Here is a 14,077-nt window from a genome sequence, read left to right as displayed (position 1 = left end):
TTTTTAGGATGTTTCATAACAAGACAACTGTGTACAACCTGGAGCACTGTGTGTCCATTGTGCTTTGTGTGGGCATGTGTATGTCTGTTGTAATGTCATATAGTAATGAGTATCTGTTGGACCTAGCCCTTTTTACATGGTCATCTCCAAACGTTTTGCCTTCCTCCTCCTATTTTGTTCTGACCCCTTTTTGTTGATGTTGGGACCTTAAGTACTTTACCACTGCTGAGCAGTTCTAAAGTGCACGTTCTCTCCCTTCTAAACTTGATATGATTGTCTCACACCTGATTGACACATTTAATTTACCTGTAAGTACTGTGTACAGTGGTGTCCCTTATACCCAGGGCCTGTAAATTAAATGCTACTGGTGGGCCCAAAGCGCAGCTTGCGCCACCCACAGAAGTAGCCTTTCAAACCGGTCTCAGGCCTGCCACCGCAGGGCCTGGTGTGCAGTTTACTGCCACAGGGGCCTGGCATCTAAATTTACTTGCCAGGCCTTAGCTACTCCTATGGGCAGGTTGCTGTGTATGTGAAAGGTGGGACATATGTCTTTATGTACTACATGTCCTAGTAGTGACAAACAGCCTATTTAGTTTCTCACTAGTGTGAGCACTGTTCCTCTCATAGGATTGCATTGGAAATGCCCAAACAAATGTCTAAGTGGTGTTGTCTGATCTGTGAGGGGTGGCATGGGCACGTTTGGTTGGAATGGCAGCGAGAAATGCTGCTTACTGATGTAGGTGTATTTTGTATTACCATTATAGACATGCCACTTTTAAAAACTGAGCATTTCTTTTTGCTTATGAATCTGGTGTTCTGCAGCTGGACTCCAGTCCACGTCTGGGGCGGAGTGACAGCTGGGCTTTGTGCATGCTTTTCAGACAGCCTGTACACAGGGAGGGTGGAGGTGTTACAAGAGTGCATCTGCATACTGAATGGTCTTCCTGGCTGGGAGAGGTAGAGGCAGAGGAACACCGAATCTGTAACGGCATTCCCTAGCCTCACACAAAGGGCTCATTTACCCCCTACTGATGTCTGGAGCCAGTGCTGGATGAGAGAGGGGACATCCCTGGAACCGGTCAGTAATGGTTGAAACTCCCTCTCTCCCTGTTGTGGAAGCTGTGCAAAAAGAGCATAAGTGCAGGGGGTTGTTTTTGGCGAGCACATTTTGGACTTGGGATGAACCTCAACCAGAGGGACTGCCTTATTGCACAAAGGACTTATCTGAACTGCTTTTCTTTTGTTGCCCTGCTGCCTGCTGTTTGATGAGTGGCCTAAAGGACTCATCTGGATTGCTTTTCTGTATGTTGCCCTGCTGTCAGCCTTTCCCCTGACTCTGGACTGACAAGGTTCTGTGGGGCAGCTAGAAGGAACCACCACTTGAACTTCTGGTTGTGTGTGCTGGCCTGTCTGCCCCTCTGTGTCCCCTCCCGAGGAGCCCAGTGCGTGGTGAGTGCTGCATCCTGCTCCTTGGCCCTTTGTGGAAAAACTAGCATGCGAGAACTTAATTTTCCATCATTTCTGACCGATGGTGCGAGGAAAGCGCCTCATTCTTCCTTTCTGGCCCAATGCACTCAGGGAGTGCTTCCTGTCTTCCTACGGGAGCGCATGAAGAGTGTTCCATTCTTCTTCCTTAAGGGGGTGGTGAGAGCTTAATTTACGAACTGGTGAGAGGCTTGCACCCTGTTCTGGGAGCACTTCCTTTTGAGGGCAGCACGCCAGGTGCCTTTCGTTGCCAGTGAAGATTGCCCTTCAACATTCCGCCTCGGGGCCCCACTCTCCTGTAATGTGGCCACTCTTAGTGATGAGCTTGGTGCCTTCTGCCGCCTGTCTGAATCTCTCTCAGGGCGGCACCTGGGGCGCCGCAGCACCAAGGGTGGCTGGTGAAGGAGGGGAACCCAACACAGTCGTCCCTTCCAAGAACTTGGAGAGAGAGAAGTGTACCCAGGCTGGAAGTCCTGGTGTTGTAGCCTTGTGCAGCCCATCTCCCGGAGAGACTTGTTGCCTAGGCAGCGCAGGGCCGTGGTCAGGTAGACGCAAACATTTTGGCAAGGCTTCCACTGCTGGACAGCCCCGTTTTCCCATAGCAGCGTCTTGAGAGCCCTGGATGCGCTGCCCTGCAGGCAGGTTTTTGTTACAGGAGAGCGTGCTAAATCACTGCGCTCCAGAAACTTTCCTGCCCGGCCCACCTGCCTTCCCGCGTGCCAGCCAGGTACTGTAGGGCAGTGGTTCCCAACCTTTTGAGTTCTGTGGACCCCCTCTTTACCACTACTGGAACCCGAGGACCCCCACTGAATAATTATTGGAACACAGGGACCCCGCCACTGAGTCATTACTGTAAGGTGGGCACTTATTCTGTTAATATTATTTAATTCTCTAAGCAGTCGCGGACCCCCTGAGGAAGCTTCACTGACCCCCAGCGGTCTCCGGACCACAGGTTGGGAACCACTGCTGTAGGGCACGGCCGGTATGGCCCTTGGGGGAGAGAGGAGCTGGCAGGTAGAGGAGCTGTACAGCATGGAGGACCAGTGGAGGCCTCCCCTGCGAGGAACCTGCAGCTGCCCCAGCGGCTTTCTCTATTCCTCACCTGCGGGGGACCAGTTGAGGTCGCCCCCGCCAACAGAGGTGTGGTTGCTCGCCTTCCCACCACCCTTCCCCTCCTTTTCAGTGAAGGCTCCCTTAGCGTGGGGGGAGGAACCCGGTGTGAGGGGGGCACGGTTCTTGGGTGTTCACTGACCTCTGGGTGACAAGAGGCAGTACTTCAGTTGTTGCGGGCCTTGGGTTACCAGAGCACAGAAGCTCCCAGACCAGACATGGTGGGCAGAGATCCACTAGTTAGGAGTGCAGGTGCACAATCGTCTTCATGTAAGGCAGACTTGTGGGAGATTAGCTTGTGACCTGCCTGTGTCTCATTTTGGCCTCCATTGGTTCTGCATCCCTCAGGCCCTGATTTATATTGCTGCTGTTGTCTGGGGTAACCAGCATGTTCCAGGGTCTGCTTTGCCTGTAGGGGTAGGGGGGCATAGCATTTATGCTCTATGTAAATATTTTCATCTACCTTCCTGGCAATGGCATATGCCTGACAAAAATGTTTTCAAGTTATGTGTGTTCATGCTGATGTCTTATTTCTAATAATGTTTACCCTGACATGTGCCTTTTTGGTGATAATGATGACCTGACTACTACTGCTGGTGGTGCAGAATAATAGTAACCTATGTGTTTACCTGACTACTGCTTGCTTTCTCAGAGCACTAGTAACCTATGTGATGTTCTGACAACTGCTTGTGTAGCAGGGTATTACTGATACATGTTGTGTTTGGTCTAATGATGTTTTATGCAATACAGTTTATTTTTATATAACTATAAAAGTTGCTGTGTTTCCTTGTAGTGTTTTTATTGTGTCACTAGTGTTGTGCAAACATTTTACACATTGCCTCTGGGATAAGCCTGACTGCTTCTGCCAAGCTACCAAGGGGTTTAGCAGGGTTTATCTTGGGTGTGTAACTCCCTCACCCTGACTAGAGTGGTAGTCCCTGCCTGCCTGAGGTGCCTATCCTAGCCCACCAGGAACCCCATTTCTAACAGTATCATTGTGGAATCCGAAAATCCCTGGTAAAATTGAAGTTTAAGGTTAAAGGTGCAGTAATAGTATGGAACTATGTCCATTGTTACGGCAATTCAGTGTCTTATAGGTAAACTCAATTGCTTGGTCATAAAGGAGCTGTGCCTGCGTATGCCAGCATCAGGAGGTCAGTAGTGTTGAATGCAGCCAAGAGTTCAAAAAGAGTACTCCAGGTGATATCTTTTTAGTGGCTGTTTTGATGGGGAGTGTCTCTTGTTTTCAGGTGGGTGACCTTGGTATCTCCTCCTGGGTGATACTCTAGGTGCCATAGGCGCGTGCCCCTCAGCAACCGTGGGTGCACTTTCCAGGATGATGACTAAACAAGGTAATGCATATGTTACTTAGAATGCATTGCATGGATGTGTGCTCAACTGATATCTTAGGCCACATAGACTCACTCAAATAAATAGCAGGTATTTAGGAAGATCTTCCTTGGTATCCCCAGAGCAGTAGATTGATGGTGAAGTTAACACAGTTCATCTCTTCACGCCTACATAATGAAGATGTCAGGGACTGATACTTTCGGAAGGACTTTAAGTGAGAGCAAGTTTAGATAACTCAGAACATCTCTCTTCTGCTCCTAGATCTTTGGCATTAACTCCCACACTCTGGAGCATCTTAACATCCAAGACTCCTACTCCACATCCTACAGACCTACGGTAGCAATGGCACAGGTGCAATACTCCTGTCCGCTAAACGTCCACCCGACACACACATTGGCAACAAAATGACTAAATGATTGTATTGCCATGAAATTAAATGACTGCATTTTTTTTTTAGGTTGAGCATAGCAGCGCACAAGCGCTGCTTTTCCAGTGTTGTTAGTATGTACCAGGGCTTTTACCACACCCACCGCATGCCCATCATTATCATTCGTTCATGGGCTTGCCCTTCAAAAATCCTTTATTTTCGTTGTTAAATGCTTTACGTTTTCCCCTCCTTTAGCTACCGTCTTGGACATCGCCCGTGTTACGTAGCTAATTGCACTTTTGCCGATACATTTGACTGCGAGCAAACTTATTTTTCCTTTTGTGTACTGCTTCACGCTGATGCTGTGGCGCTTTGAATCGTCTCGCTTATGTGAATCTGTATTACTTTTCATTTTCAAATTATGTGGCAAGAAAAAGTCCGGTTAGGAGTTTACAACGCTGATAGCCCTAACGCGAGCAAACACGAGACCCATTTCATGGCAAATGCTTGTTTTAATTTGGCTGCTGATGAAATTCAGGGTCCGAGTTTCTTTTGCGCAAAGTTGCTTGATGCTACTGAGGTGGTTTCGCATAAAGAATGATACACTCAAAACACTGCATTGCACCTTTCCTATATTTTGTTTAGTGTGCAACGCAGTATAAAACACTCCCATTGTTACACACTGACCAGTACATAGTTATGATTTGAACAGCTTTGCTATTGATGTTTCACAGGCTTCACTCAGTTGTCTGCCTCTCAAGCCATCACCTCACGTTGCTGCTCACTACAGTGGAGTGCAAATCAACTTTATGTAAACAGCATGAATATGCCACAGCATTTCTATACTTTTTCTTTCTTTTTTCGCTTTATGCACAGGATTAGTTTGAAGGCTGCATATTCAGGTTCCTTAGGCAAACGACCAAATCCCTTCCTCACCATAAAATATGTTGGCGAGAGCAGCCAGTACTGAGATTAAAAAACGCTATAGAAAGAAATTTAGATGTCTCCGTTCCTGTTGCATGTGCAGTTACTAATGGCTTCAGGCTGAAATTCCTCAGACACAAAGCTTATGGCACACCTCGACCGAAAAAGTGTGCCCCTTCTAAAGAACTAGTCTGTTTTGAACAGAATTGTACTATTTTTTCCCCACAAAACGAACACAAAGTATTGCAAGTTTTTGAGGGGCTCTCATATTGCCAACCTCTTGACCACTGAGCAAGTAATGCATTAAGGTTGGCTCTCAATCAAAGGGGGGGGGGGGGCAGTGTTGGTCCAACAGGCTGAATTCTCATAATTTGTTCAGGATAACCACTGGCTCACTAAGAGTTATACTTTAGATTAATTACGTATCATAGATTAATGCCAAGTAATTGATGAACAGTGTGCTATGCAGGACTGTGTAACATAACATAGGTAGCCCAACAGGAATGCATAGCACAACTCCAAATGACTCCTGTGGGGCAAATCATATAAAATATAAAAAGTTAGACAACAAAGATCCTAAAGCGGTGATTGTCAAGAAACGTCTGACTGTTACCCACCTGTTTTCCATGTTGCTTGTGATGTCTGTGTTGCTTCTGCACTCCCGCCCACCCGTTGTCTGTGTTGCTTCCGCCCTCCCGCCCACCTGCTGTCTGTGTTGCTTCCGCCCACCCGCTGTCTGTGTTGCTTCCCCCCTCCCGCCCACCCGCTGTCTGTGTTGCTTCCCCCCTCCCGCCCACCCGCTGTCTGTGTTGCTTCCCCCCTCCCGCCCACCCGCTGTCAGTGTTGCTTCCCCCCTCCCTTCTTTCTCTTCCGAAATTTCAAATATGAGCAGTAAAGGCAGTTTGGCCTTTTAGATGACTATTTTATTAGTGACCAAAGTAATACAAAACAGATGAGGATGCTGCTGGCTGATTTAACAAAATGGTGTAGCCAAATACCTGGCATTGCGTGTTAATGTTGATTGTTTCTCTTTATTATGCCAAACATGTTTCTTGTTTTGGGAAAGGTTTTGACTTGAGCGTGCGTTTTAAGCATCAATCGCTACTGGAAACTGAGCTGATGAGTTTTGGTCGTGCTGGATGTTGTTGTTGTTCTAATCAGTTTCCAGTAATGTTGGATATGTCATCATCACCCCAAGTCAAGCACTGGTTAATGTAAAACGATCATGATGAATCACTAGTCCATTTGAGTGGTTTAAATGAGCATCACATTACATTACAAATGGGCAGATTTCTTATTGTGCATGGGTAGATTAAGTGATTTGCCCAGAAGCCCAGGAATCTGAGCAAACATACCTCTCCAACTTTGAGTTACAAAGTTTGGAGAGCAAGAATTGGCTTGGAGAGTGTCTTCATTGAAATCAGTGGAGGCAAGGGAGGCTTTCAGGACTGGTGATGACAGCGGTGGTCTTCTGTCCAACATGTACATTTTCGTTCCTTGAATAAATGGTACCTCATTTTATGATGGTTGCTCTTGTGTATCTGTGTCAATCCTCCCTGCCTTCGAAGGCGCTTCGGGTTGTCCTTGATCTAGCAAGAGCCATGGCCTAGCCTCCCCGGAGGGCCTGAGGCCTGATCATGAATGGTAATACCATCAAAATAACTCAGAAGCTGTTGTACCTGCCTGTAGGAAGTCTGAAGTATCATGCATTCACTTAAGAGAGCAGGCGCTGAAGTTGGCTAGCCGATGCAGCGCCTCTCCAGTCATAGCTCTCAAAAGTTCATCTAGCCATCCTACTTTTTAGAGCTACAGCGATTGACAATTAATGTAATTAGTTTTTAGACTGGGCGAATTTCAGTTTGCTATACTAGTTACATAAGATCACCGTTCTCGCTCCAGCAGTGATCTGTCACATATTTTCTTTGTTCCTTGGTTATGCTATGTGTATCTGTAAGTCACACAATCGCACACAAGGGTATCCTGGCGCTCTGGGTGCATTTCCTTCTATACCCCCACACTGACAGTTCTAAGCAGTCATTTCATGTTCAATACTAAAGAGCCCAGCGCGCACTGCAGAGACTTCTTACATTTAGAGTATCCATTTTAATTTTTCATCTCCTTCGCATTTTTAAAAACATTTCTACCAACCTTTTTCCCCTCTCGTTTCCTCTCTCATGAAAGTGGTGCCGGATGTGCGTGAGAACTGGGCTTACTGCAAGCGCTACTATGGCATGCGTAGTAACGTTGGGTGTATGGACGGATACAATACTCTGCCCTTATATGCGGAAATTAGATGCTCACACATTGGTTCAAGTGATCCTTGCTGATCTGTGGGTCCCTGAGACCCTCTTTAATGGCTTGTCAGGAGCAGCAGAACACTCTTGAAGCAGTGCAGAGGCTGATGTTTGAGCTCCCAAAAGAGATGAGATGTTGATTTTCATTACTCAGTTTAGCGAATGGGGATAACACCACTTGTAAATCCCACCAGTAGTAATTTTTTGCTAACTGTGCTTTTCACCGCCCACCATATCCTCCTGGCATTTGAAGTGTGGTAGTCCCATCACTATAGGATGCCTTCCACGCTTCCTTCTCCAATGCCCTCATCGGTTGTTGGAGCATCTTCAACTGTGCTGCGTGCTGCCTCTGTTCCTCCCCTACTTGAGTTTCTGCAGTGGATGCCCGGCAGCTTGCTTTAGCCTGCCCAAATTCCCTCCAGCTCTTCCTTTACACTGCATGTCTTGCGGATTTAGCTTCTGGATCAGAACCTGCCTCACTGCTCTCAGACTAGTGAAAGACTCTGACATCTGCTGTCGTCTTTTCAGCTTACTCTCCTTGCTCTGATGTGTTGCAGAGCCACACTGGAAAGCACAGAATATTCATATGAAAACACTGTGGTGAAATGGCCACATACATCTAGTACCAGCTAAGAGAGCAGCATATATTGACTGCTAAATACTCTCATTTTAAAATCATTTTCTCAGGCAACCAGGAAAGCCAGTGGCCGATGTCGGAGAAAAACTGTATGTATTCTGCATTTAGATTGAGTCCGCAAAAGCATTGATCTCAAAGATTGGGCAAAGGGTCTGTCAGACAGACTCGTACAAGGGGGTCTCCCTGGGCCAAGACTGCATTCACATTTACATAAAACCACACACTTTTTTAGGTTAGGGTGGAATGACCTAAAATTTCACTTCTCCAGTGATGAAAATAAGTTTGCCACGTATACAGGACAGGTAATGGTGCATGAAGGAGGTCATGAGAAACCTAGAACATCATAGCAAGTGTTCTTCAGTTATATATAAACATACGTTTTCAAATATCACGCTTTCGGTGCCATGGTACAGACCTCCTCTAATTTCAAGGTAAGCTGCATTACGATAGCTTAATAAAGATGACTACAGCGAGGTACACATTGACAAGAAAGCACAACTATATTCCCAGGCAGTCAGTTTTTACCACTTATGGCCATTTCACCACAAGCAGTGACTCACCAGAGTGGTTTATTGTGACTCTGTTTTCTGTCTGTAATTGGGTGGTCCTACCTATACCGGAGTTGGCCGTTTGTTGCTTCCACTAGGGGTTCCACATATCCTGAAATACACCTCATTGTCTTTTGACTGCTTATGAGACTCAGAAAGTGGTCTGCTCCAAATTGCAATAAAAAAAACATAATTCATGGTTCACAGCCGAAGACCTAATTATCCATGGTTTTCCCATCAACATCAGGTTGATGCATTTTACAGTGTGAGCGAAAGAGAGATCTTTATATACTTTGAATGCTTGTTGAAAGAAAATCGAAATCCTTGAACTCTTAGTTTAATGAAGCAGAGTATGCTCCTCTTGCAGCCATTAGAATTGTGCTAACGTTATATTTTATTTGGAAACATGATCCAAGTCATTGTCTATGACTTTACAGAATAGTTTATCCATGTTAAATGCTCTAAACTATGCCAGTCATTAAAGTGCTGGGTATGTGGATAGGTGCCAACTTTTAGGTCCTTTGTTTATCAGGAGATGTGAAAAGATGATGGGTTATAAAATTACGACTGAAGTTACTTGAAAGTGCTTTTTAATGGCCCCTCCTTGCCACTGTCTACATTATAAGCTGCTTTTATCTTGCACAGATGGAATTCACATGGTCAAGAAAGAACCTTTATATGCTAGCTGCTCCCTTAAGCGGTGGCGGTCTTGCTCTTTACACTTTCTTCAGTGCGATTAAAAAAAAATGACTGTGCGCCATTTGTAAATTTGTACATGTATACGATGACTGTTACCACGCACAAATTCTAAGCTGCAAATTTCATTTCAGCTTTCTGAAAGGCAGGAGCCCCAGACACTGTTAAACAGTTTGTGAATGCCCTCCTTTTTTTTCTTCGATTTAATCAAATATTGAGATGCTGTAAGGATTTTATCTGTCCCTTATGATAATTGTTTCTCCATTTTGGTTGTTGAAGCAGTGTTTTACCCTCTGACATTGGCACCAGAGACAGCTGCCCAGAATTGCGTTGCTGTAGAGCCATTCCTAATTGTATGAACTGCAGAGCATCTTTGTAATTTTAGATATTATGTGGATTATGTGCACTACTAATCACCCGAGGGGTGCACAGGTGCTGGAGCAGGTGTGACGGTTGTCTGCAGAGTCATTAGTTGAAGAGACTGGTCTTCAGCTTCTTGCAGATTTTCAGAAACGAAGAGGAGACTCTTAGGTATAGAGGGAGGTTGTTCCATGGTTTAGGTGTGTGGTATGAGAAGGCTAGTCCTCCTGTTCTGCTTCTGCAGATGTGGGGTGTGTTCGAGAGAGAAGGAGGCAGATCATAGGTGTCTGGTGGGCTGGTGGAAATGGAGGTGGGAGCTGAGGTATGTTGGTCCAATGTTGTGCAGCACCTTGTATGCATGAGTGAGGAGTTTGAATTGGCAACCAGTGGAGATCTCTGAGCTGAGGTGTGATGTGGGTGCACCAGGATGAGTCTGGCAGCAGTTTTCTGGATGGTTTGAAGGCGGTTGAGGATCTGGTTGGGGGATTCCGACAGACTGCAGTGCAGTAGTAGTGTCTGCTGGGAATTAGGGCTTGAGTGACAGTGCATCTGGTGCTCTTGGGGATCCATCTGAAGATTCTTTTAAGGGTGTGTGGCATGTGGAAACATGTGAAACTAACTGCGTTCACCCGGGTGGCCATGTTGAGTTGGTTACTGAATATGATTACCAGCTTTTGTGCATGGTTGGAGGGGGATGGGATTGGACCGAGCTCTGATGGACACCAGGAGAAGTCCCATGGGGAGCATCTGTTCCTGAATATTAGCACTTCTGTGTTATCCATTTTGAGGTTCCAAGTAGCTGATTTTTATCCATTCTGCTACCTGGATCATGCATTCAGTGAAGCTGGTCATTGGGAATTTGTCTGACAGGAAGAGGATACACTGGTGTAGGCGAATATTGAGATGCTGTGGATTTGATGATGTCTGCAAGTGGTGTTATGTAAATGTTGAACAGGGTGGGGCTGGGGGATGCTCTTTAGGGGAACTAACTCTGTAGATCAGGCCCTTGGGCTTTGATATATGGAGGGCAGTCTGGCTCACTGAATTCTCTGTGTGAGGAAGTAGCATATCCATTCTAGGGTGGGGCCTTGGATTCCGTATCACGTAATCTTTCGATGAGGTTGGACTGGGACACATTGTCAAAAGCTGCAAAAGATACAAATTTAGTTCAAATCCTTGTACGGCCTACCCCAGGTTCTGAGTGAACAACATATAGCTGCTGATACAGGATGTATAGCTTGAGGATTCGTGCACAGTACACAAAACTACTTGAAAGTCTGCTCCACTTAAGACATCCAATGCCTCAAATGCTTCCTGCACCTCTCCAGATGTTCAGTGCTTATCTGATGCGCAACCCTATCAATACAGGGTTCCTGTTCTTTTCTAATAACAATGAGCAAGGCATAGTACAAACATGGCCCAATGACATGAACCTTTATGGCGAAAAACCCCAACTTTCACCAGTTGTCAGCACACTTACATTAATTATGGACACCAGTCTCACCCTGAGGAACACATTGCCATATCTCTTCTAAAGAAAGTGAAACCGTTTCTTCCAGAAAGTGACATTAAAACTGTTGTTGGTGCCCTGGTGGTCTTGCATTTGGATGGTGGTAACATCCTGCTCCATGGCCTCCCAGACTTCACATTGGTCTCCTTTAAGGGCATTCTAAACACTGTAGAATGTCTCAGCCAGGGCCCAAAGCAACATGATCAGATCACCCTTATCTCAATGGAATTCCATTGTTCCCCCTTGGCAGCTCACACCATCTTCAAAACCAGCTGCATCATTTATAAAGCCATGATCAATACCCAAGTTTATCTTGCAGACAAGGTCATCATCTCCTGTGGTTATCAACACACTGTTGTCAGGCCACCATCAGAATGGAGATTTAACCAGTGTGAAAAAAGAAGAAAACGGGGCAGCATGCCTACTCCATCTACGCATGCAGGATCTGGAACAAGTTTCTGTATCCACCAGGACTGCCTGAACACTTCTTCATTCTAGGAAAGAGTTGAAGATGCAACTCTTGAAAGAACACTACATCATGGGGTACATTGGTACACTTCTGCTTCCAGAATCCAGCTACTTGTCCGGTCACTCGTTGACTTTATGCTTGCCTTTGACCCTGTAAAGCAGTACACCACCTTTTGCCTAGATTTGCTCTACACAAATATCACATGCATACCTTCATCATAACAGACAACAGTCTTATGAGCAGACCCCCAAGGAAGGTGGTAGATGCAAGCTTCAGGGGTATAGCAAACTCTCACGTCTCTCTGGAGGAAAATAGGAGTCCAGACTCTGAGAAAAAGATGCCCTGATGCATCTGTGAGCCTGCATGTAGGAATACAATTATTTTGCGACTCACTTTATTTAACTACTCTGACATTGTGGGGGAAAAATCCTGTTCGATGGCATGTGGCTGTAGATACACATGCTCTGCATACTCCTGCCATCTAGTGTTGGGTCCAGAGTGGTGCAAGTTGTTTTTCTTTGAAGAAGTGTTTTGAGTCACAGGATCGAGTGACTCCTCCTCTTGGAGATACTGCGCATGGGAATTGACTTTTTTCTTAGATCGATTTCTCTCCCCTGTTGGGTTCTTTCGTGTCTATGTTCGCTCCATATTTCAACTTGCTCCCGTTTGAAATCTTTCTTTCCTTCTTACCTTCTTTAATGGTATTGCTTCCGCTCGTGCTTTTCCGTCTAAGCTCTCGCCTTGAATCATCAGTCCGGGCACCAACCATGCGCCCTTCGGGGCATCCTCACCTTCCTTACCACGCAGCACGCAGCAATGAACAATATGCCAACCTATTGGAATGAACGCCATTTTGATAATGTCCTCTGTGCCAAGCTAAATTTTCCCACACCTATTAACACCTGGTGTATAATCTGTGCCTCTCCCCGATCACCAGGAGGCCACCTATGATGCCTGCAGAACTTTCAGGTAAAAAGAAAATGCTTCGAAACCGAAGGGCATATCGACTGGAAATGACACACATTTGTTTGTGGATGGGCATAGGGCCATGGTCGGTCTGTATGAGGGAGAGAGAACGCTAGCAGCCAAATGAAGACCCTGAAGTGTGTTCGAAGTTATGAGGATTGGAACTATAAAAGGGTACCAACCAATATTTAGAAATTCATAGGTGACAGCTGTTAGGATGACTTATATCATGAAGCTCCCCACAGTCCTTGCGCTGCTGCATATGTTACTCGGTGATTAGAGATTGCCATGGTTGCAGAGGGATTTTCAAAGCAATGTAAATTGCAAAACTCTATAGGAACTTGGATAAAGCAATTGAGATGCAGCCAGGAGATGGCATGTTAACAAGGACTCTTGCTGTGTTCTGCAAACGCATACTGTATTTAACAGTATGTAGCTCTTTGGTACATCTTGAATAGCTTAGACCTAGCATGACAGAGACCAGAACATGGAAATCCTCTGTCTTTTAGGTATAGTTCATGCCAGGAACGGCCAAGGAAAACAAAGAAAATAAAGATGCTGGAGCCATGGCTATAACCACCATGTGCAGCTGTGGGCAGAAAATGTCATTCAACAAAACAGTAGCATTATGAGTATAGATGCCTTTAATTGGGCATGAACTCTGCCAGCGGTATTCACAAAGGTGCTGTCAGTGGTTGCCTTTCCTCCTTGATAGGAGGAAATATACCTTTACACTTACTTGGATGACTGGCTGATAAGAACACGTCCCACAGAGGTGAAGGCATTCACAACTTGGACATCTCCATGAACCTCATGGAGGCACACCTGTTACACTGCAAAAGATTTCGGTTTCTAGGTGCTTTGCTCAGTATGTCTCTGGAAATAGCTTCTCATTCACTAGTGCGAGTAGAAAACCAATTTAAACAATGGTTTTAGACGCTCTGCAACCTCATGGCCTTCTACATCTAGCTGGATCTTCTTCTTGCCTAACTGAAAATGTAAGGTGGTGCAACAACATTTGATCCTTCGTAGGGACCATCTGTGAGATAGACAGTTGAAGATAACTACTGTTCTATTCGAAATTGTGGGCTTCGTATGTCTTACTTCCGGGACCCAAAGGCCCAAAAAGTTTTTACACAACCAAATTAAGCTGCACATAAATTGCTTGAAAATTATTTTTTCCTCCTCTTTTAAGGGGAATTGTTATTGCAGTCCTCATAGGCAGTATAGCAATTTAGTTGTATTGAGCAAACAGGCAGGAACAGTCGCTTCCTACATCAACAAGCCATTCCAGCATAGGTCATCCCCAGGTCTTTGTATCAATGCTCTTGCAAACATCAGGTGTAGTGGGCGCTTCTCAA

The 14,077-nt window shown here is 45.6% G+C and overlaps 1 protein-coding gene across 1 annotated transcript in view; it reads left to right on the top strand.

Annotated features, from left to right (window-relative positions):
- KIF13B (kinesin family member 13B) overlaps positions 1-14,077 on the top strand; it is a 537,272-nt gene that overhangs the window by 479,277 nt on the left and 43,918 nt on the right. The gene's annotated exons all lie outside the window — the stretch shown is intronic.

This window comes from Pleurodeles waltl, chromosome 5 (genome assembly GCF_031143425.1).
Source record: "Pleurodeles waltl isolate 20211129_DDA chromosome 5, aPleWal1.hap1.20221129, whole genome shotgun sequence".
Lineage (NCBI taxonomy): Eukaryota > Metazoa > Chordata > Amphibia > Caudata > Salamandridae > Pleurodeles > Pleurodeles waltl.
This window is presented reverse-complemented; position numbering and strand designations above follow the sequence as displayed.